At 47.7% G+C, this 21,143-nt stretch overlaps 1 pseudogene; it reads left to right on the forward strand.

Annotated features, from left to right (window-relative positions):
* The first annotated feature begins 9,841 nt into the window (after nucleotides 1-9,841).
* Nucleotides 9,842-21,143, forward strand: part of LOC128941399 (sorting nexin-2-like) — a 99,311-nt pseudogene continuing 88,009 nt past the window's right edge.

Below are 21,143 nucleotides of genomic sequence, written 5' to 3' on the forward strand. Positions count from 1 at the left end.
TGTACCAGTGACAGATGGAGGGGGAGCACTTCATCCCCTGAGGCAATACTTTCCAGTGGTAGCGCTTCATTAGGGCTTCTCAAATGATGGTTGGGACTGAGAAGGCAAACCATGGGGCATCTTCTGGATGTATGGGAATTTGGAAAAAACAGTCCTTGGTGTCCAGGACAGCCAATTGCCTATTTTGGGGAAGCATCGTTGGGGAAGGCATCCCTGGTTGGAGTGACCCCATGTCCTAAATTACCTTGTTTATTTCCCATAAATAATAAAGGAGATGCCTCTAATACTTTCCTTGCTTTTTTATTTTAAAGACTGGGGAATTCCAAGGGCTAGTTGTCTCTTCAATGCGTCCTTTAGCCAATTTCTCCTCTACAAGCTCCTCAAGTGCCTTCAGCTTTTCCTTGCTGAGTGGTCAGTGATTTACCCAGACTGGATTATCATCCAACCATGTTAAATTGTGGGTAGAGTGCTCCACAGTGGCTGCTTCTAAAAATCCTGGGGTGTCTAAGGCATGACCAATTTGACCCCTCACTGGGACATGGTGCTTCTCCCCCACAAGGGAGATTTATAATCAGTGGCAAATGGATGGACGCTGGCCAATTTTCCGTCCGGCCCCTCAATTTTCATAATGCTTTTTGAGATCTTAGCCAATGTGAAACCTCCTACACCTTGGATTTTGCCAGCCATGGGTTCCAAATCCCAATGTGACGGCCACAACCTTTCAGGTATGATTGTCACATCTGCCCCCGTGTCAAGCAACCCTTCCACGTGGAGATGGTCTGCTCCATGCATTAGGTTGCATCCCATAATGGGTTTGTCCTCGCCAACCACTTCGGCCCAGTAGACACCTGGTGCTTTGTCATCTACTGGCATTTCTGCTGGAACAGGAATGGCCTGGGCGATGATTTGCCCCTTGGCCAAATAGAAGGGTGGCTGTGGACAGCACACCAGGAGAATGAGGTTAGGTATGTCTCGCTTGATGGTCATGGGAGCCCCCTCAATCTCCATGGGTGTGTGTGCAGTGTCCCCAGTAACAAAGTACTCACTGTCCAGTCCTGTGTGATCTTTTGTCAAGTCCTGTGAGTCCTCTGGCAGATCCACTCCAATGACTGTCCACTGGGTAGACCTGAAAACAAAAGCTTTTGGGGTCACAAGCTTGAAACGCTTGTGAGGTTACCAGATTTTTTAGGCAAATATTTCTTTTGCTGTACCGCACCCCGCCTCCCTTCCTCCCCTTTCTCTGTTTTGAGGGAGGTTTTCCCCTTGGCGAAGCCTGCTGCATTTATGTCATGGTGCAGTACGGGCTTGTGCTCGTATCCTAGTTTTTTGGTTTGATGGTTTTCTTCCTGTGTTGCTGGCTTTGGGGGCAGTCTCGGGCAAAGTGTCCTGGCTTTTTGCATTGGAAGCAGATGACATGTTGAAGCTGCTCTGGTGACATCTGTTGCCTCCTCACTCCTGGAGATACAGCTGCCACAGTCCCTGAGTTTGTCAGCCTTGCCCATGCCTCCTGTGTAGAAAACAGTTCCGCCTTCCTAACACATGCCTTGATCATCTCTGCCAGTGAAGGTGGAGGGTCAAGAGGCAGTCCCAGGAGCACCCTGCTGCAGATCTCACTGGCATTTCTCTGTGCCATCTCTTTCACTATCTCCACCTGTGTCCTGGGATCTTGTACTTGTCTCTCAACTTGTGCATGGAGCCGGTCGACAAACTGCAAGAAACTCTCTGAAGGAGACTGTTTAATGTTACAGTAACTACCCCTACCTTCAACAGTTGGTAGCTGGTTAAAAGCCTTGTCCACAGCTTTTGAGATCTTATCTAGAATAAATTTTGATAATACCCGAGCTTGGTCCGCGGGCTTAGCCCACTCCTCCTAGCCACATAGATGCTCATAAGTGATGTCAGTATCTTCTAAATCTTTGGCACCCTGTGTGATTTGCTTAAGTTGCACCAGGAGTCTCCACAGAGATCTCTTCCAGGAGCTTTCCCATAGATCAAACTCTGACTGGGTAAGCAGGCACTGGACAAGATCTAGGAGGAAAGTAGGACAAAATTCAAGGGATGTTAACGTGGGTCTCATCATGCTACTAAAAATGTCACTGTTTCTTCCGAATTATAGATAGGCTGCTGTAGTTTAGAAGCAAAGGCCCTCTTTCTCTATGTCTGGAAGCAGAGGCCCTCTCTCTCCATTTGGGTCTCCCACTGGATCACAGCCTTCTATGGCATCCACCCGCTCCGGCATGAGCACTTCTCCCACGGGCTACAAATGGATCTCTGCATCCCCCATGGACTTCATGGACTGCAGGGGGACAGCTTGTTTTACTATGGTCCTCACCACAGCCTGCAAAGGAATCTTGGCTCTGGTGCTTGGAGCACTTCCTCCCCCTGTTTTTCCACTGAACTTGGTGCTGCCATGTTGTTCTCCCTCACCTGTCCTCACTTCCTTCTCTACTCTGACTAGAAGAAAAATTGCTGCCTGTAGGTACCATTGCCAACAAGTTCCACTAATTCAAAGATTCTTGCAGAATTTTGCAGCGTCAAGAGGTTGATTTTCGTCAGGTTCTGTATCAGGGAGTCGTTCACCCTGTTTCCACCACCGACCAGGCAGCTCTGCCACCACCACACAGGCAGTAGTGGTTGCTGTAGCACTAGCACTGTTTAATGCCTCTCTTCATGCCAGGTGCTAGGAAGGAGAAGTCTCTGCCCCTGCCCTTCTGCCCATGGTGTGGCTGGCTAGGGGCAGCCAGGCAGGCAAGGCTTGCCATGGGCCGCACTGAGATGGTGGCAGCTGTGGCGCTGTCGTGGTTTGACGCTGGCACAATGCCAGTGCCCCCATGAAAATACACTCTCCCTGGTGTCTGCTGTGAGATGTGACCAGGAATAAGCAAAGCAGGCTCTCACTTAGAAATAAAGAAAACTTTATTAACTAAACTACAACTCTAAGTAACAAGAAACACACAGGAAAAATGAAAACTTTCCAAAAACATTTCCTTCTCCCCCCACCAAATTTCCAATACATCTATCCCCCAAAATCACCAACTCTCGGTCCATCACCACCCTTTAGGTAACCGATTCTCGGTTCATCAAGAGGAGAGGAGTCCTTCTTGTGCCATCGGCTTCCCCAGGAAACACCGTTGAAACCTCTTGTGTTTCCATGTCACTCATGGCACCGCTAGGAAAACATCTGCTGTTGTGACCTCTTCCTTTCATGTCCAGTGCTCTCACCACTGAACATGGACCAGAGCTGCTTCTAGGGTCATCTTTTTTAAGGATGCTTTGTCCTGTTCCAAAAAGAGCACAGTCTCACCTTTGGGACACCTGTTCCCCCCAAATTTCACCCCCTGGGGCCGAGGGGTCTCAACACTGAACCCTCTTGGGTCTGAGCCATTGCCTCCCCCTGGATGCAGTCTCTGTGTCACAAGGAACATGGTTCTGTCCATGGCTATAACAAGAAGAGTCCAGCTAAAGCCACTCCATCATCTCTTCCCACTTAAGATTCTTCTCTACTCTTCCGCATCTTCACTAGCACGAATCTCCCATACTTGCCCATTTCTTCCTCTATTTTATCTCTATCTCTCTTCTAGGAAAGGTTAATGTTCTGTAAAGTTTTCATTGTCCAAAAAAGGGTTAAAAGACTCAGGCTCTCCACTGCACCCCCCCCCCACTTTCTCGGCTGGGACTGCCAGCACATGATATCAGATTTCAAGGTGGCACAGGATCTCTCTCTCTCTCTCTCTGTGTCCCGGGGGGAGAGGCTTCCCGATGCCTCTCGGTGCTCTTCCACTCTTTCACCCTTCCATCCTCAGGGCCCAGCCTACCTCACGGCCGCATGGCCTCCCCTTCCCAGCCCAGTCGGGAGCTGGGCAGGGGAAGTCTGACCTGCTTCCCTCGCCAGAATTCAAGAGAACTTCCCACGGGAGTGCTCTGCTTTTTAACCCCTGTGTTCTCAGAGGCATATCCATTGTCCCCAGCGGCCACACCAGGTGCCAATATTAAAATCTGAACACCTATTGGTGTGACCACAGAATCCCAGAAAACCTACTTCCTCTCAAACCACAACAGGTGCATAGCTACGCACTGCGCTGGGATGGCCCTAGTGGCAGCGCCTTGCCACCCCTGGAAAAAACTGTGCGTGCACTGTTTTGACTTTCTTCTTAAACAGGTCATTACAGAGGCATTACCAACCTCTCTAATTGGGCCAGGAGCATGTCTATCTTCAGAGCGATCAGAGATTGTCTCTGTCAGTCATGGTGGGAGCTTCTAGTAGCTTCTCAAAGAAACCACTTCTGTGGCCCTCCCCCGCTGCCAAAAAACCAGGTCATGCCAAATAAACACACAAGGTGACATGTATTTCTATGTATTTATGACTTTCTCATGATTGGAAAGAGTCTGAAAGAAAACACTGTGTATGACTGTATAATTTCCTCTTAATCTTTATTAGGCACTTTGCAAACATTGGAGAGATACAGCCTCAAAGAGCTTGTAGTCTGTAGAACAAGACTCAATCTTACTATTCTACAGTGGACAAAGTAAAAAATTAACACAGCAAATATTAGCCAAGTCCTCACAAAGATCTGAGGGGATGAATGCCATACTTTGACCAAACTGAAAGTCAAAATATACTTTTAAAAACTTGTCTTCAATATAACAGAAATAATGGTTCAAATAAAGTACTGGTATTTTAGCTAATTCTTACATCTAGACACTATTGACATCTTAGTTTGTGAAGAATTTAAAATTTTGTGAGCTAAGTCACAAGGAGAAAAAAGAAAATCAATTTAGAAATAGTAATATATGGAGATGGTCTGCAAATACTTTATTTACATGAGAAATACTGCTTTAGTGACTGTGACAACTACTATACTTGGTTAAATGACAGGTCTGCAAGAATAGGACATAATACTTCTAATCCTCATTCCCTGCAAAAGTTTTTATCTTAAACCATATAAGCAGCTGCTCTTTATCCATTTGAGTACTGTTGAAAGAAATAACATTACTCAGGATAATGTTAGTAAAATCTAATTCCCCAACTATTGTACCAATTAGTCTTTATAGAATGTAATTGTATGAACTTTAAGATATATATGTATTTAGATATATATATATATTTACATTGTTTACTGTGCAGTCGTTGTTAAGTAAGCATGATTAAAGGATGCCATCTCATTGCAAAGAGAAGGACAGTCCCCACCCTGAAGCATAAAGAATACCCCTAGACTACTGAGAGTTAACACCAGCATCCTAGCTACTCTAACACCTCTGTGAAACACTCCCATTTTCTGGCATCATAGGTAAGTAACTGTAGCAAGATTGACTGCAGGGATGTTTGGATCAAGAAATAACAAGATGGATGATGATGCCTCTTGTGGTTTAACATGAGCTGGTAAGTAAGCACCACACAGTCACATGTTCATTCCTCTGCGGTGGGATGGGGGAGAGAATCAGAAGAGTAAAAGTGAGAAAACTTGTGGGTTGAGATAAAGACAGTATAACAGGTAAAGCAAAAGCCACATATGCAAGCAAAGCCATTATCAGGTACTTTTGTCAGGCAGGTGTTCAGACGTCTCCAGGAAAACAGAGCTAACAGTTACATGGAAAGACAAAATGCCATTTCTCAAAATGTCCCCATGCCTCCTTCTTCCCCCAGCTTTATATGCTGAGCATGACATTGTTTGATATGGAATATCTCTTTGGTCAGTCAGGACCAGCTGTCCTGGCTGTGTCCCATCTCAGCATCTTGTGCATCCCCAGCCTACTAACTGGCAGAGCAGTGCAAGAAGCAGAAAAGGCCTTTGCTCTGTGTAAGCCCTGCTCAGAAACAATGAAAAACATCCCTGTATTATCAACACTGTTTCAGCACAAATCCAAAACACAGCACAATACTGGCCACTGTGAAGAAAATTAACTCTAGCCCAGCCAATACCAGCACGTGTGTCCTAGGGTGACGTTATGATGCTTGTATCCCCATTCATGTGTTCTGTTAATGTTGGATATTATGCTCTGTACCTTTAAGACTGGCTCTGAAGAGTGAATGTTTTGTTTTGGTTTTCTTATCAGCCTGACGGAACACAGAGACTGCGGCTTTTGCTTTTTCTGCTTTTGCTTTTAGCTTTGCTCGCTCTCGCTCTCGCTTGCTTAGCTTCTGCTTGCTTTTGCTTTTGCTCATTAGCTAGTTTAGCTAAACAGTCCAAATTTCTTCCTGGAGTGTTTCTCCTTTCCTTTTTTTGACCATTTGGAACCTGCTCCAGACTGGGACCTGGGAACACCAAGAGTTTGCACCTTGTGGCTGCAGCAGCTGCCCCAGCACCAGAGGGACTGAGAACAGAGTGGCCACCCCCACAAGAGACTTTCTAAATTTGTCATCTTTTTTCAGAGTGGTGCCATCTGGTAATGTTCATTTTGTGTGCTGGGGGTGCTGTGCTTGTTAAATAAACAGGTTCTTTCCACTTCTCTCTGAGGAATTCTTCCCAAACCGGTTGGGGGTAGGGGCCCTGAGGGTTTGCTTTCTGGAGGGGCCCTCCTTTGGAAATTCTCTACCAAATTTGCCCTAAACCAGGACAACATGCTATAGATTTATATTTGCTTTGCAAAACAGCAGTATGAGTTAAGTAGTAATTGGTCAAATCATATAGTACCTTGATGATTGAAACATATAAGAGCCTGGTGTAAAACACATTGGGCTGCCCAGCTGTGTTGGATTTGCATAGATGGGTTTATAGTGTGTGTGTGGGGGCACAGAGGCAGCTTCTCTGAGAAGCTGCTAGAAGCTTTCATGTCTGGCAGAGCCAATCCCTGATGGCTCTGAAGATGGACCTGCTGCTGGCCAAGCCTGGGCCAATTAGAAATTGTGATAATGCCTCTGTGATAACATATTTAAGAAGATGTCCTAGGTTACAATATTAAGATGTATTCTATTCCCATTCTCAAGAGCTGTTGAAACCAGGGGGGGCATTGCTTTTTCCTTATCTCCTGTTGATGGGCCCATCAATGCCTTTCCTCATGACTCAGAGATAACTCCCTCTGGGAGCCATTTCTGTTTAATGGACCCATCGCATGACTCATAGAATGATATCAGCCCATTGTAAGATGCTCTGCCCAGGGAGGAGGAGCTAAGCACCCCCACCTGGATATAATTTGGGATTTGGGACACAACAAGCAGTCTTTCCACTGGGTTCCCAGAGGAACAGCTGTCTTTTCCACTGGATCGTCAGAGGAAGACTACACTCTTTTCTACAGGATTACTGTTCCAACAGAACCACATCTGCTACTCCAGGAGGACTGCAGCCACCAATCCAACTGGACTGCTACCATCACCCTAACTAGCAGGGTGTCAGGTTGTATTCTGACTTTGTCAGTGGTTTTTCTTTTGTATTATTGTATTTTGGTGCTTTTTTTCCCTTTTTCCTAATAAATTGTATGTCTGACTTGGAGTCTCTCACTGGTTTTGGTTTCAAACCAGAACAGAAGAAAATCAAAACAAAGTGGGGCACAATTTTTTCCTAGCCAGAGAAGAGGAGGAGGTGGTGAGAACATGAGGGAAACAATATGGAGACACCAAGGTCAGTGAAGAAGGAGGGGCAGGAGGTACTCTAGGTGGTGATGCTGAGATTCCTCTGCAGGCCGTGGTGATGACTATGGTGAAGCAGGCTGTCCCCCTACAGCCCATGGGGGATGCAGAGATATGCCTGCACCCTGGGAGGGGAGGTGCCCATAGAGGAATAGGTGGATGCCTGGAGGACCTGGAGGAGGCTGTGATCCAGTGGGAGACCTGGGAGAGAGAGAGAGAGGGCCCTTGCTTCCAGGCTGAAGTAGCCTGTCCTTGGAGGACTGCACCCCATGGAAGAGTGACCCACACTCCCACACTGTAGCAGTTTTGGCAGGACTATTTGCCTGGGGGAGGGACTCACGTTGCAGCAGTTTTGGGAGGACTGCTGCTTATGAGATTGGAACTATGTTGGATAAGTTCATGGATAACTGTCTCCTGTGGGAAGGGACCCCACAGTGTAACAGGGGAAGGACTTCTCTTGCTTAGCCAAGTGGAAAACCTCAGGTCATGAACTGACCAAATCCCCCACACCTTGTCCCCTGTGATGTTGGTGGGTAGGAAGGAGGGGTTGAGGGAAGAAAAGGTGTTTTTAAGGGCTTATTTTACTTCTCAGTATCCTCCTATGATTTTGTTAGTAATAAATTCACTTTGTACCTCTAAGCTGAGTTGATTTTGCCCTTGTAGTGTTTTTCTCCTGGTCCTTATCTCAACTAATGAAGCCTTCATTAAATTTTTCTCTCCTCTGTTCAGATGTGGCAGGGGAGGGTGAGCGAGTGACTTTAATGGGTGCCTGGTGTTTGACCAGTGTCAAACCATGACACCAGTTTGAATGGGATACCTCATGCACATGAATAAAATAATTACCCTTATAATTCCATACTTTGTGTCCTAGCCTCTCTCCTCAGTTGGCATGGGCAGTTTCAAAATTTTTGTGACATGAGATTCTTAAATTACAAATATTTTGGAACACAGACTTTGCATTTTATGGGAAAAAAAGCTTTGTTGGATCTAGACTAAAATTACTAGTCTTATTAAACTATTTTTTTCACAATAACAATTTCAAATCCCAGCTACCAGCAAACATCTAGCTTCTCACTTTTTCTAGATGCCCTAACATGGTGCACCTACAGCTGTCTCCTTTTGTAGGAAGGTGTGAAAAACACATTCACTCTCCTGTGAAAATTTTAACAGTTTAATAAAGGACAATAGGAGACAAAGACAGTAAAGCAAAGATTACAGCCTTGAAGAGCACACCTTGACCTTCAGGGATACCCCTTAAATACCTTTTCCATTACATCAGTCCGTTGCATATTCATAGACCCTTATGCATATCCATAAACTAGTTTACATTTTCTAGGAACTATTTTACATGGCACTTCCTTGGGTCCGCCTTTTTAGAGCATGCGTGTTTCTTGGCTGTGGTTTCGGCTCCTTCTCCTTATCACTTCAAGTTTGGGCCTTGGTCCACACTTTCTTCAGATGGTGAGTGCTGATAGTTGGCATATCTGTCGTAGGTGTCCTCATTACATGTTCACTGGATGTTATCCTGATCAAACAGACAGTTCACTCACAACTATATCAGCTACCACTACTACTATGTCTAAGTTTTTGTTAATAGCAGAAATAAAAGCAAAGTTATTTTAACATTATACATATAACATTCATCCTAATATTTGCAAAAAGCCAACAACATAATATGTATTTATAACTGAAGGGGAAGGAAACCAAAAGCTGGGCAAGTTACTTGCAGTGCTGTACTGGTAATGCTGTAACCTAATGCAGGAATTTACATCTACAGGTTTACTCATACCAGGTAAATTAATCCCAGTCAGGTCTAGGCAGGTATACAGCCATCCCAGTGCTTCCACAGAGCCCACCTCTAGCAAGGGTGAAAAATTGTTATGTCAGTGTGCAACCTCCCTGCGATGGAGCCTGCAGGCTCCAGAGGTGGCAGACTTCAGCAAGCACGGGCACAGGCACTCACACCCCTCTTCCTCTCCCCCTAGCTCACCATTCCCATCTTGCCCTATGAGGAGAGAATGCAGAGGAGGAAGGAAGGCAAATACACACAACCCCAGCAATGCGAGAGGCTAGAACCATTCCAGTCCAATCGCGGCAATACTCCCCCTAATGCAGCAGGAAAGACAAGGAGCTGCGACGATATAAACACGCCTACTACCCTTCCCTCCTCTCCTTCCCTTCCTATAGCTTTTTCAATCACATGTTGCGAGGAGGCAGGGGTCAAGGTGTCACGTGAGAGCAGGAGTTTGGGATTGATGACCCAGACTGAAGGGGAAGATGGCGGTGGAGAGAGTGTTTCTGTTATTGGCGACTGTACGTCCCGCCGACTTTGAGGAGGTGGAAGATGGCAAGAACGTCTTTGCTAGCCCCGTGTCCACTTTGGAGGTGAGATCCCGCCCATCCTGCAGCTTCCCTCCCTCCTTCCCTGGTGCAGTCTGTTACTGCGGGGCTCAGTCATTGCCCAGACCCTTGTGGTAGAGTGTGATGGTGCCGGTGCCAAGGGGGCTCTCTCCAATTACCGGAGGTCTCTTCCTACCCCATCTCGGCCTCTAGCTGTTGCCCTCTGGGAGCAGCGGCTCCTCGGCCTGTGTCATTTGGTGGGGAGAGTTGCCTCACCAGGGGCCCTCTGGGGCCCTCAGCCCCACGTGGACTCAGTTGCTCCCAAGTCTTTTTTTCTGTCAAAAAAAGAGCAAAAAACAAAACCAAACCACGGGAAAGTCTTTCTCCAAATATCACACCTATAATTGTTCAAAGAAATCAAGAGTCTGAAAGACCTAAAAATGTCTCGTGAATGCATCTATAGATCACTCTTGCTTTCTATGTTAGGAGTCTAATAAAGTCCATTACAACTGTATATGTAAATACTGTCCAGTTCTGAAAAATGCTTATATCTTCATTATCATGGGAACTTTCTTATAAAATTCATGAGTGGGAGTCAAATCAATAGTTTTCGCCTTTTTGACTTTTGGAACTTCAAACTGCATGCAGAGTCTCATTGTCATGGACCCAAAAATCTCCAATTCCTGAGGTTCTGTAGAAGCCACAGGAAGCAGGTGTGTCCAAGCACACCACTCTTTTATAGGATTTTTAATGACCTGCGAAATGTTAATTGCGGAGTGCCCTGGAACTGGCCATTCGTCCACTGGCAATCCAACCATGCATGCTGAAAACGGTTTACCTGGTCTTGAATGTGTCAGGCAGATACTATCTAAATTCGCTGCCCGAGCTAAAGCCTCCCATACATTTTGCCTTGGTTGACTAACAGGTAAATCTCCCCCACTGCTTACTGCAATGAATGAAAGAACGATGCACATAAGCATCATGAAACCCATTACTTCGCTTTTATGTGAAAACCCCCCAAAGTCCTTAGTTTCTTTTTATCTCTCTTCCGGGTCGTTTTTCGCAGTCTGAGTCTCGACTTCTGTCTGAGTACTCGTCTCTTTGTTTCTTGGATCAGCGTTCTCGTGTTCTCGCGTTCAGAATGGCTTCACGTGCCGCGCCGACACCCACTTCAGACCTCGATCTGTGGAGATACAAGCGAAACCCTTTCCCCAAGTGATTAGTTTGAAAGGACCCTCTATTTGTCCTGTCTCTGGGTTTCTGATGAAAACTAACGGATTTTCCCTTAGCTTTGCCTGTGTGTTGTTTAGAAAATGTCTCACGATCGGTGGATCAGGTTCCGAGGATGAGCTATTTAGGAAATTCAGCACATACAGTGCCTTATTTAATTTCATGTGAGGTGTTGCCTCTGGCTCACCCCTTCTCTGTCTGTCCAGAAGGGATTTTAGGGTGTGATATGTTCTCTCAATGATCGCCTGACCTGTGGGTGAATGTGGAATACCAAACGTGTGTCTGACACCCCATCTTTTCAGGAATCTGTCAAGCACCCTGCCTGTATACGTTGGACCATTATCTGTTTTTATCTCCTGAGGCACACCTAATGCTGCAAATGCCTGCAGAAAATGACGGCAAGCATGGTCTGCTGTTTCCCCAGCATGTGCTGAAGCAAAGACTGCACCTGAGAATGTATCTACAGAAACATGAACATTTTTGAGTCTCCCAAAAGATGGGTATTTTGTGACATCAGCTTGCCATAACTGAAGACTTTGCAGCCCCCGCGGATTGATGGCCCCGGTAGAAGAAGGTGGCTGCACAAGCTGACAGTCTGGACAAGCACTAATGATCTCCCTCGCCTGACTCTTTGTGAGACGAAAGGACTCCATTAGCGCTTGCGCATTCTGATGAAAGAACGCATGACTCAACCTTGCCTGCTCAAAAATGTCCGGCAGTGTTTGCAAAATGGGCATTGTCAACCTGTCCGCCCGAGCATTCCCTTCCGCTAAAAACCCCGGAAGTGTCGTGTGCGCTCTAATGTGTGTGATAAAATACTCTCTTTCCCTGCTCTCTAGCAGTGTTTTCAAGCTTGTCAGGTATGAGTATAAAACCTCATTACTGACTTCCTTCAAGAGCGAACCCTCCAATCTCTTGACCACACCCGCAACATATGCGGAATCTGTCACCAGATTGAGAGGCTGTTTGAACAACTGAAATGCTCGGACAACGGCTGCCAACTCCACAATTTGTGGAGAGCCCTGAACCATCCTAACGTCTGATTCCCAATCCCCTGTCGTTGAGTCTCTCCACGTGATCACTGACTTGTGTGTCTTCCCTGAGCCATCCGTGAACACTGTGATCCCGTCCAAAGGTTCTTCACTTATTCGTGGTTTTGCTCTATAGCATATTTGCGATTGCAGTATTCTGTGTTGTGGAAAGTGGATTGTGCAAGTTCCTGGGAACGCTAAATACGCGATTAACAGGTCTTTCGATTGTTGCATTGCCCAATCGAAGTAGTCTCGTTTCAGAGGTAATCTGATGACTGAGAATTCTCTTCCTGCCATTGTCAGCAGCCTCGTTCTCGCCTTTATGATGATTTGTGCTGCCATCTCCAAATCTGTGAGAATCGTTTTCGCGGGCCTGTGCGGTAGGAAAATCCACTCTATGATTATCAAAGAGTCCTTTTGTGATTCATCCCATTGGAAGATCAAACCATGGAACTGTGTTTTCTTCCCCAGCACTGCCAACTGAAAAGGCAACGATGGAACAAATCGATGTGCCTGCCTTTTCTGTATCGCGTTCGTGATTTTCTCCAACTCTTTTCTCGCTTCTGGCGTGAGTGTCCTGGGAGAACGAATGTCTGTGTCTCCTCTCAAGAGATCAAGCAGCGCTGGAATGTAGCTGTTTGTGATTCCCAAAACTGGTCTCATCCAGTTGATTTCTCCCAAAAGCTGTTGCAAATCATGCAAATTGTTGACCTTTGTGCTGATCTCCCCTTTTTGAGGTTTTATTGTTTTCTCTGAAATTTTCCACCCTAGATATTTCCAAGGTGCAACCTCTTGAATCTTTGAAATGCTGATTTCCAGACCTGCCTTTTGCACCTCTGCGATCACACAGTCACGAGCTTCTTGCAGCTCCTGTCGTGTTGATGCTGCAATGAGCAAATCATCCATGTAATGAATGATCTTCGCCTTCGGAAATTTCTTTCGTGCTGGTGCCAAAGCTCGTGCCACGTACCATTGACAGATCGTCGGAGAATTCTTTAGGCCTTGTGGAAGAACGACCCAATGGTACCGCTGCAGAGGCGTTTCCCTGTTGATACTCGGAACTGAAAAGGCAAATCTCGGAGCATCATCTGGATGGAGTGGGATACTGAAAAAACAATCCTTGAGGTCAATGACCACAAGCTGCCAATCTCTGGGAATCATCGAGACAGATGGAAGTCCCAACTGAAGTGGCCCCATGTCTTCTATGACTTCGTTGATCTTCCTGAGGTCGTGTAACAATCTCCATTTGCCCGATAGCTTTTTCTTGATGACAAACACCGGAGAATTCCAAGGGCTGTCTGTTGGCTTGATGTGTCCCTTCTGTAATTGTTCTTGGACCAGGTCTTTCAAAGCACTCAATTTTTTCCGCTCAAGGGGCCACTGATCCACCCAAACTGGATCATCTGTTTTCCATGTCAGCTTCAGTGTGGCGAGTGCTGCAGTGACCCCTATTAAAAATCCATTTCGATCTTCGCGCCCCATTGTGCCAAAAGGTCCCGACCCCAGACTGTGATCGGCTTTTGGACGACAAAAGGACGAATGATCGCCGTCTTATCTCCTGGTCCCGTGACAACGACGGAATTCTCACTTTGCAGACACAGAGATGCTCCCCCGATGCCTGAGAGAGAGCCCAATGGCGCGACCAAGCTCCAATTGCGTGGCCAAAAGATGTACGATATTACCGTTACATCCGCCCCTGTGTCGAGCATACCTCTGATCGATATTGTCCTGTCCCCACATGTCAATTGGCACGTGAGCGTGGGTCGGTCTCGACCTATGTGCTTCACCCATGTTGTATGTACTTCAACATGCTCTTTCATAGGGAGACCTTCTTCGTCGAAGATTGACATGACCTCTCCAACTGCGTGTGGCGGCAATGCAAAGGCTCTCGCAACCACAGTATTTTCCGGCACAGTCAATGGTGGACGAAGCGCTCTTGCCAAAACTGTTAACTCTGTATTTTTGTCTGCTGAGACAACTGTTGGATAAACAATGAGCCCAAGAATATTGCACTTATCTTGTCCAATTATCAAGAAATCTTGTTTCTTGTATGAGTCCCCGCGGATACCTGTTGGTATCTCCGCATGACTTTCATCTAGAAAGCATACTAGTTTTGAAGCTGCCAATGCACACTGTGCTCCTGGTGGGAGGAGGTCTGGGTCGCTGTGGAATCGACTGAGGGTTTTGCTGAGGGTATCTGCTTGTCGCTCACTGATGACTGCCCTGTCTGTTCTTGTGACACCGCCAGTACTTGTGTCTGAGCGCGCTGGGGATTTACGGCCGCGCTCAATTTCCCGTTTCCCGGGTGCAATAACGGATTTCCTTCCACATCTGTCCGGGAATAACATTCTTTCACAGAGTGTCTTCCTCTTCCGCACCGTGCGCAAATTGGTCTTTGCGCTTTCTGGGCTGGCGTTGGTATATGTGTCCGTGGGCAATTCCTTTTCATGTGCCCAGACTCCCTGCATCTGTAGCACTGTCCTCCTTGGGGTTTGTTCTTTTTCTGCATTGCCGCAAGAACTTTGTTGACATTTTCGTCCTGTTGATGGAGTAATTTCTCGAACATCTTCTCCAATGTCTTGTCCTCTGATTGCCCTTCTGAGCGTCCCTTTAGCTGTTTCTCCCATTCCTCTTTTAATTCATTCTTTACAATCGCTGCGACGTGCTGAGGCATCCCCACCTTGCTGCATGCCTCCACCATCTCTGCCAAGGATGGCCATCCTGGCATGGTGCTAATCACCCGTTGACAATCCGGGTTGGCATTGCCAAAAGCTAAATTCTCCAAGAGAGGCCTCTTCACTTCTTCTGTCGTCACCTGTCGATCCACGGCTTGCGTGAGTCGGTCGATGAATGACATGAATGGCTCTGTGGGACCTTGCCTGATGCAAGAGAACGGAACATCCGGAGCTCCTGTCGGCGTAATTTGTATGATTGCCAATCGCGCTGCTTCTTTGATGTCGTTTAACACTCTTCGTGGAAGCCGCGCTGCTTGTTCCCCTGGATTGTCATCTGGAGGATCCCCTGCTAATTGCCCTTCTGTGAGGTTCGCATTTGGCCCACCTTGATATCTGTTCCGCTACTCAGCAAGATATTTTCTCCACCTTTTTTCCCAGATAAGATTCTGTGTGTCAGTGAGGATCATTGCCACAATACTTCGAATATCATATGGTGTGAGATCATACATAGTGAATGTCCCTCTTAGTAACTGTTTGAAGTATTGTGAGTTCAGCCCAAAAATTTGAGCCGCCTTCCCTAAATCTTTGAGTGTCTCATGACCCATCCTTTCCCACCTTGGATTCTGTCCCTGGGCATCATATGTCACTGGCATTGTCAAATCCCCTGATCCTGGGAATAAATGCTTTTCCTTTTCCAATGCTTTTCTGATTTGCCTCCAATCCATCGTCTTCACTGGCTCTTGAAACCCCTCTTCGTCAGACTCCATTGGGATTTGCATGAATAATGGTGTTGTGGACGTCATCGGTGATTCATGGTGTCTCATTTTTCGCCTTGAGGTTTTTGGCCTTGCTCCTAAATCCGAAAAGGAAACTCGAGGATCCTGTTGATATTTCTTTTTTACTGTATCGAATGAATGCAAGAAGCTTTTTGCTGCTTCTGCTGCTGATAGCATCCACGTTGGGACACCTTCCGATGCTGTGATCCTTATGACATCTTCCCCTTGTAGCTGTTCTTCATCTGAGCTTTCATCATCTTCATGAAATTCCGAAGTGGATGGATAATCCTTTTGTTGTGTTAACATTGTCTTCTTTAAAGTGCTTTTCTTTTTATATATTGTTGGAAAAAATTGCTGCATTGTTGCAGTCTCGCCACAAGATGGCGCTGTGGCTCCGCCGAACCGACCCGGCATGTCGTGCACTTCTGCCCTCCTGCCACTAGGTGGCGCTGTCACCAGCCTCCCTGGCTCGGATGACGGAGTGAGCTCGACTGCCCCATTTCCTCTTCCGGCTCGGCGTCTCCCGTGAAGGGAAGGGACTGGGACTCCGAGGGTTTCAACCAAAGGCACCGGGTCTGGAGAGGGTGTGGAGCCCCGGGACGTAGAATCCCTAACACGGCCCCTCCTCACCCGAGACGTCACAGGGGACCGGGCTCGGCTCCGCCCGCGCCCTACTTTCTGCGCATGCGTGCTCTCCGAGCCGCTCCTTGTGTCTCCCAAGCTGACGTCATCCTCTCCCCCCCGTTCCACCTCCGAGGTCCCCTCTCCTCGGTCTGTCCCTGAGTCTACCTCCTCCTCCTCTGACGCTGTGTTCACCCCTCCCTTCGGTACTCTGGCTCGCGCCGCAATCCGAGTCGACCTCCGTACCGGGTCTGACGTCACAACCGCGCGCCTCCTGCGTCTCGCCAGGTTGGCCCTCTGGGGCTGCACGTTTTCCCCCAGTCCGCCGCCTGCGTTCGCCGCCCCCGCGCTGGTATGTGAGTCCGCACCCCGGTTTTTACGAATTTCGCCCTCCGCGCGCGTCTCCTCCTCTTCTCCCGCGCTGCCCGCGTTTGCCGCCACCGCTGTGTCGCCGCTTTGCCCACCGCGAACAAGCGCCCCCCCCCCCGATCCCTTATCTTCCTGCTCCCCCCCTTCCGCTCCTGACTCCTCTACACTCTCTGGAGTTTCAGGACGCTCTTGGGGTTTGTTGCGTTTTTCGACCAGGAGGTTTAATGTTATTTTCTGCTCTCTCTCCTCGAGAGCCCTTTCCCCCTGGCTTTTTAAAGCCAGAGCTAATTTTTTCCCGGAGCTTCGCTCTGCCCCCTCTTCTGAGGGTACCGCAGCTTTTCGCTGCTTTTCCAGTCTTTTAGACTGCACTGAGATACCTTGTAACATGATTCTTGCTGGTGAGAGTAGCTTTAACGCTGTCTCATCTTTTTTCGTTGCTAAGACATACAGGTGCCTATTAATTTCTTGCCAAAACCCCACTTCAAACAACAGGCATGTCTCTGCTAGTGGGTAATTGAGTCTTGCCCATAGTAATAACTGCTTTAATTCTTTCTTTGGGATCCCTTCTGTATATAATTCAGCCACACCTTGTAAGGTGGACAAGATTTCCCGTTGTTCCTGGGAGAGTGTGGCCCCCATGATCTTATTTTGGCCTTCTTACCGAATCTGTCGTCAGAGTGGTCTGAAAGCCCTCAGTCTCCGTCCAGCAGATCACGAGGGATGGATCCAGAGGCGCCTTTCTGGTCCCAGTCCAGGCCGCTCTGCTACGAACTGTCTTCGGCAGAAGCTGAGAGATGGAATTTTCAGTGACTGCTGATTTTTGCAGCTTCTCCTGGCCGGTTTTTTTCTTTTTCTTCTTTCTTTCTTCAGGCTTCTCTCCTCAGGAGTTATCAGTGCTGTCCTCTTGGCTCTTCAGCTCTTCAGGGCTTTCCCCCCCCCCCCCCGAAAGGTTTGGTGGGAGATAGCCCACGCAGCGGACGCCACTTGTCGGATTTTGGGCTGTTTAGATGGTCTGGAAAAGCCCGAAGATGGCCTTGGGCCGCCCGCGCTCCAAAGGACGAGAAGGGACTTCAGATCTTTTCTCGGTCTCGGTGTTTATTAAATGCTTATCTAAAAGATTTTCTCTGGGCCTGACAGAGTTCTGCTCAGCAGTCATCCATGGGCACACACTGAGAGCCCCTGGGGCGGTCATCTATCTTTATACTTGGAGTTACGTATACAATATTTATCATTTTTCTCCAATACCCTCTACCCTTATTAACCAGTGTTCCCCTAGTAAGGTCCAATCCCAGAGTGCCAACATCACCACAGAAGATGGAGGCCAAGAAGAAGAAGAAGAAGGAGAAGGGCACGCCCCAATTCCTCCATCTTACTTCTCTAGACCCCCCTGTACAGAAATCTTAAACCCTTTATCTCACACTCCAATTAACTTATCCCTTCACCGTTCACCCCAGTGAAATCCTCCTATCCTCATACTGATGTCATCTCCCATGTGGGATCAAAGTCCAGCCACCAGACATTTCTGGCAACATTCCAGGACTCCCGAGCCCCCCAGGGGTGGTCTTGTTCACCCTGCACCCCAGTTCTGAGAGGCTGAGATCCCACACGTGCTAGAGGTGGGAGGGTTATATTTACCAAACATGTTATATTCTTCTGTTTCCTGCAAGCAGAGTCCTGTTAGAACATCTGTCATGCTTTGAACTCCTTTAGCTAGAAGTTTTGGGCTGCCTACTTCGAATCCATAATGCTGAAGAGATTTTAGACAAAAACTGCTGTTTCTTTAGGTAATTGTTCTTGAAAAAACACAGAGGCCAAGTACGAGCATCGGCTTAAAGGAGTGCTGCATTTTCTTCCTTTCTTTTGCCACCTTCTATCTTTTTCTCTGTGTTACACTAAGATTAAGTATAGCACAGAACAGTTGTTTTCCACTCAACTTAAACACTGGAAAAGTGCTACTTCTCTTTCAGGTTAAGAGAAGAGCTTGAGTGTCAAAACCTTGGATATTTTTTCCATGTATAACTCAGAAGAGCTCTAAGAAATTACCTTTCCCTCTTTCAGTCTGAGATTTCTCATGTCAAAACTGGTCTAGCCTTTCTTGTTTGTTCAGAGAAGGAACTCACTGTCCACCACAAATATTCTCTTTCCAGCACAGATTCTCTACTAGGAAAGAGATTTCTAAGTTGCCCTTTTTTTAATTATCTCATTGCCCCCCCTTCTGAACCTCACCAAAGGGAGGTGACCAATAAATTGTCCCCAAAGACGTGGTTCTATAGGGCCTTGTATTGCCTGCAAAAATACCAAACCTATCTTAAAAGTGTGTGAGGAAGAGAGCTAAAAAAATAAAACTTATAATAGCATGTTTTGCTTCCCCCTCCTGCCCCCATCCTCACCATATCGTGATCCCACAAGGAGAGATGCCTGAAGGGGGTCAGGGCCAAGAGGGCTCTAGAGAGTGCTGTGCACGTGTGCCAGTGTGCATAGCCCCGGGTGTACACACAGGTGCTGTGCACATATGTGCTAGTATGCATATCTGCATGCACATAAGTTTTCTAGTGTACCCAGATGTAAGTGAACATGTGTGCTAGTGTGCATAGCACTATGCACATAGATGTGCTGTTATGAACAAAAATTCGGTTAATATTTTTTTTGTGAGAAAAAGTTACAAAAAGGCAGCCAGACCACTGTAGCTGCCGAAGTTCTGCGTGTTTTGTCGTTGTGGCTAATCGCTCCTTTTGTATTAGCAGAGCCTTGTCCAAGGCTAAGTTGTACCTTTCCCAGAATAGTGAAGACACCTGAGAAGGTGGGGGGGGGGGTTATGCAAAGTGACTCAAGGACCAGAAGGCACTGGGGGACTACGGCTCCAAATGCACAGAGAAAACCCCAAAAACAACGAGCCAAATAAGAGTTGAGAGACTGGAGTGATGTCTGGACGTGAGGAGCCGAGTGCTGAGCCTGCAGAGATGTGGAACACCTTCGGAGTCCCTCTCGCCCTGACCATGGGAGTCATCCCCGGCGGTGAGACCGGGCCGACTGAGCTGGGAGGACTAAGATCTGACAGGGACACCACGCCCTAAAGGCTCCCACAAGGACTGGATCCCCCAGCTCTGCCCCTAGTGGACAGAGCTGCGCATATCCTCCTCCTCTGAGTCGCCCTGGGAAACACGACGGGGACTGCAGTCCTGCCGAGATGCCCAATCCTGAGCTGATCACTTTTAATAAAGGCATTAAAAAGGAGAAGAAGTCTCCTGGCCCTGTTTATTTCATGTACTAAAGTGTACTCATGTTGTGTGCACACTCAGGTATAATTAAGTCTGTGTACATACTCTGTGAGTGTGCACAGGCTCTGCAAGTGTGAGTATAGCTCTGTGTGAAATGTACGTGTGTTAATGTGTATAACACTGCACACATTGGTGTGCATAGCTCTATATACACGTGTTAGTATGCTCAGCTCCATACTGCTGTGCACAGAGTGTGGCAGTTTGGGGTGTGCAGAGCGTAGTTTGCGCTTGGCTCTGCCAGAGATCGAAGGTTGTTTCTGTTGTGCAGAGGAGGGGTGGTGCTGACCTGACAGGGTTAACCACAGCAGTCAGAGGCCCTGGGGCCCTGGTCTGCTGGTGTGTGCTGCTGGCAGTGAGGGCCACGCTTGTGGACCAGGGGATTTGGAGGTGTGGAGCCACTGGTGGCGGGGCCGCAGACAGCAGGGGCTGCAGGCGGCGAGAGACTGTGGCGGTTCAGGGTGCGTGGGGTACTTCACGTGCGATGCTGCTGGGGATGGGGGCGGGGTCAGTTGCAGCATGGGACCGAGCAGACATGGAACGGGGACATACGCGGGCGTAGTGCCAGCTGTTGCCCCCAGCGCTGCCAGCTCAGCGGGGTGGGGTGGCAGCTTGGGGTGTGAGATGCAGTCAGGGCCCCCTCTCTCGACTGAGTCCCCCACTCGATCAGAGCCTCCTCCAGGCATCCACCTGCTCCAGCATGAGTACCTCCCCCACGGGCTGTGGGTGGATCTCTGCATTCCCTGTGGACCTCCTTGGGCTGCAAGCGGACAGCCTGCTTCACCATGGTGTTGGAGTTTAGGATTTTCCTTTTGTTTCTTTCTCTCTGGGAATTTTCTCCCATATATTGCTAAGAGACACTAACGACTGGATACTTGAGACAAATGAAGTTGCCTTGGAAAGGTTGCGGCTGACTACTCCTTACCTGGAGGGTTTCTCTTGGAGGGTCTGAGATACCACAAGAATTGGGCTGGGGAAAAGGGGGCTGGGCACAGCTCTTAGCCCTCTTGCTCTCAGCTTTGAAGGACAATGGTGGAGTTGCTGCTTACTGGGGGTAGTATTCGCTGCTGCTTCTGCTGCTGCTGGAGCCCAGCCCTGTCCTCCTCCTTCCGTCCTTAGAGAGCAGCCATTGAACTGGGACCTTATTGCGAGAAACGATACTCTCTTTCAAAAAATGTAAAAGGTTTATTAAAACCTTATCAAAAATGCAACAGAAGACTGAATAAAGAAAAATACAGCGCTAGGAGCAAAGGACTCCATCA

Source organism: Melozone crissalis, unplaced genomic scaffold (genome assembly GCF_028551555.1).
Source record: "Melozone crissalis strain CALT ecotype California unplaced genomic scaffold, PUWL_Pcris_2 ptg000035l_1, whole genome shotgun sequence".
Taxonomy (NCBI): Eukaryota; Metazoa; Chordata; class Aves; order Passeriformes; family Passerellidae; genus Melozone; species Melozone crissalis.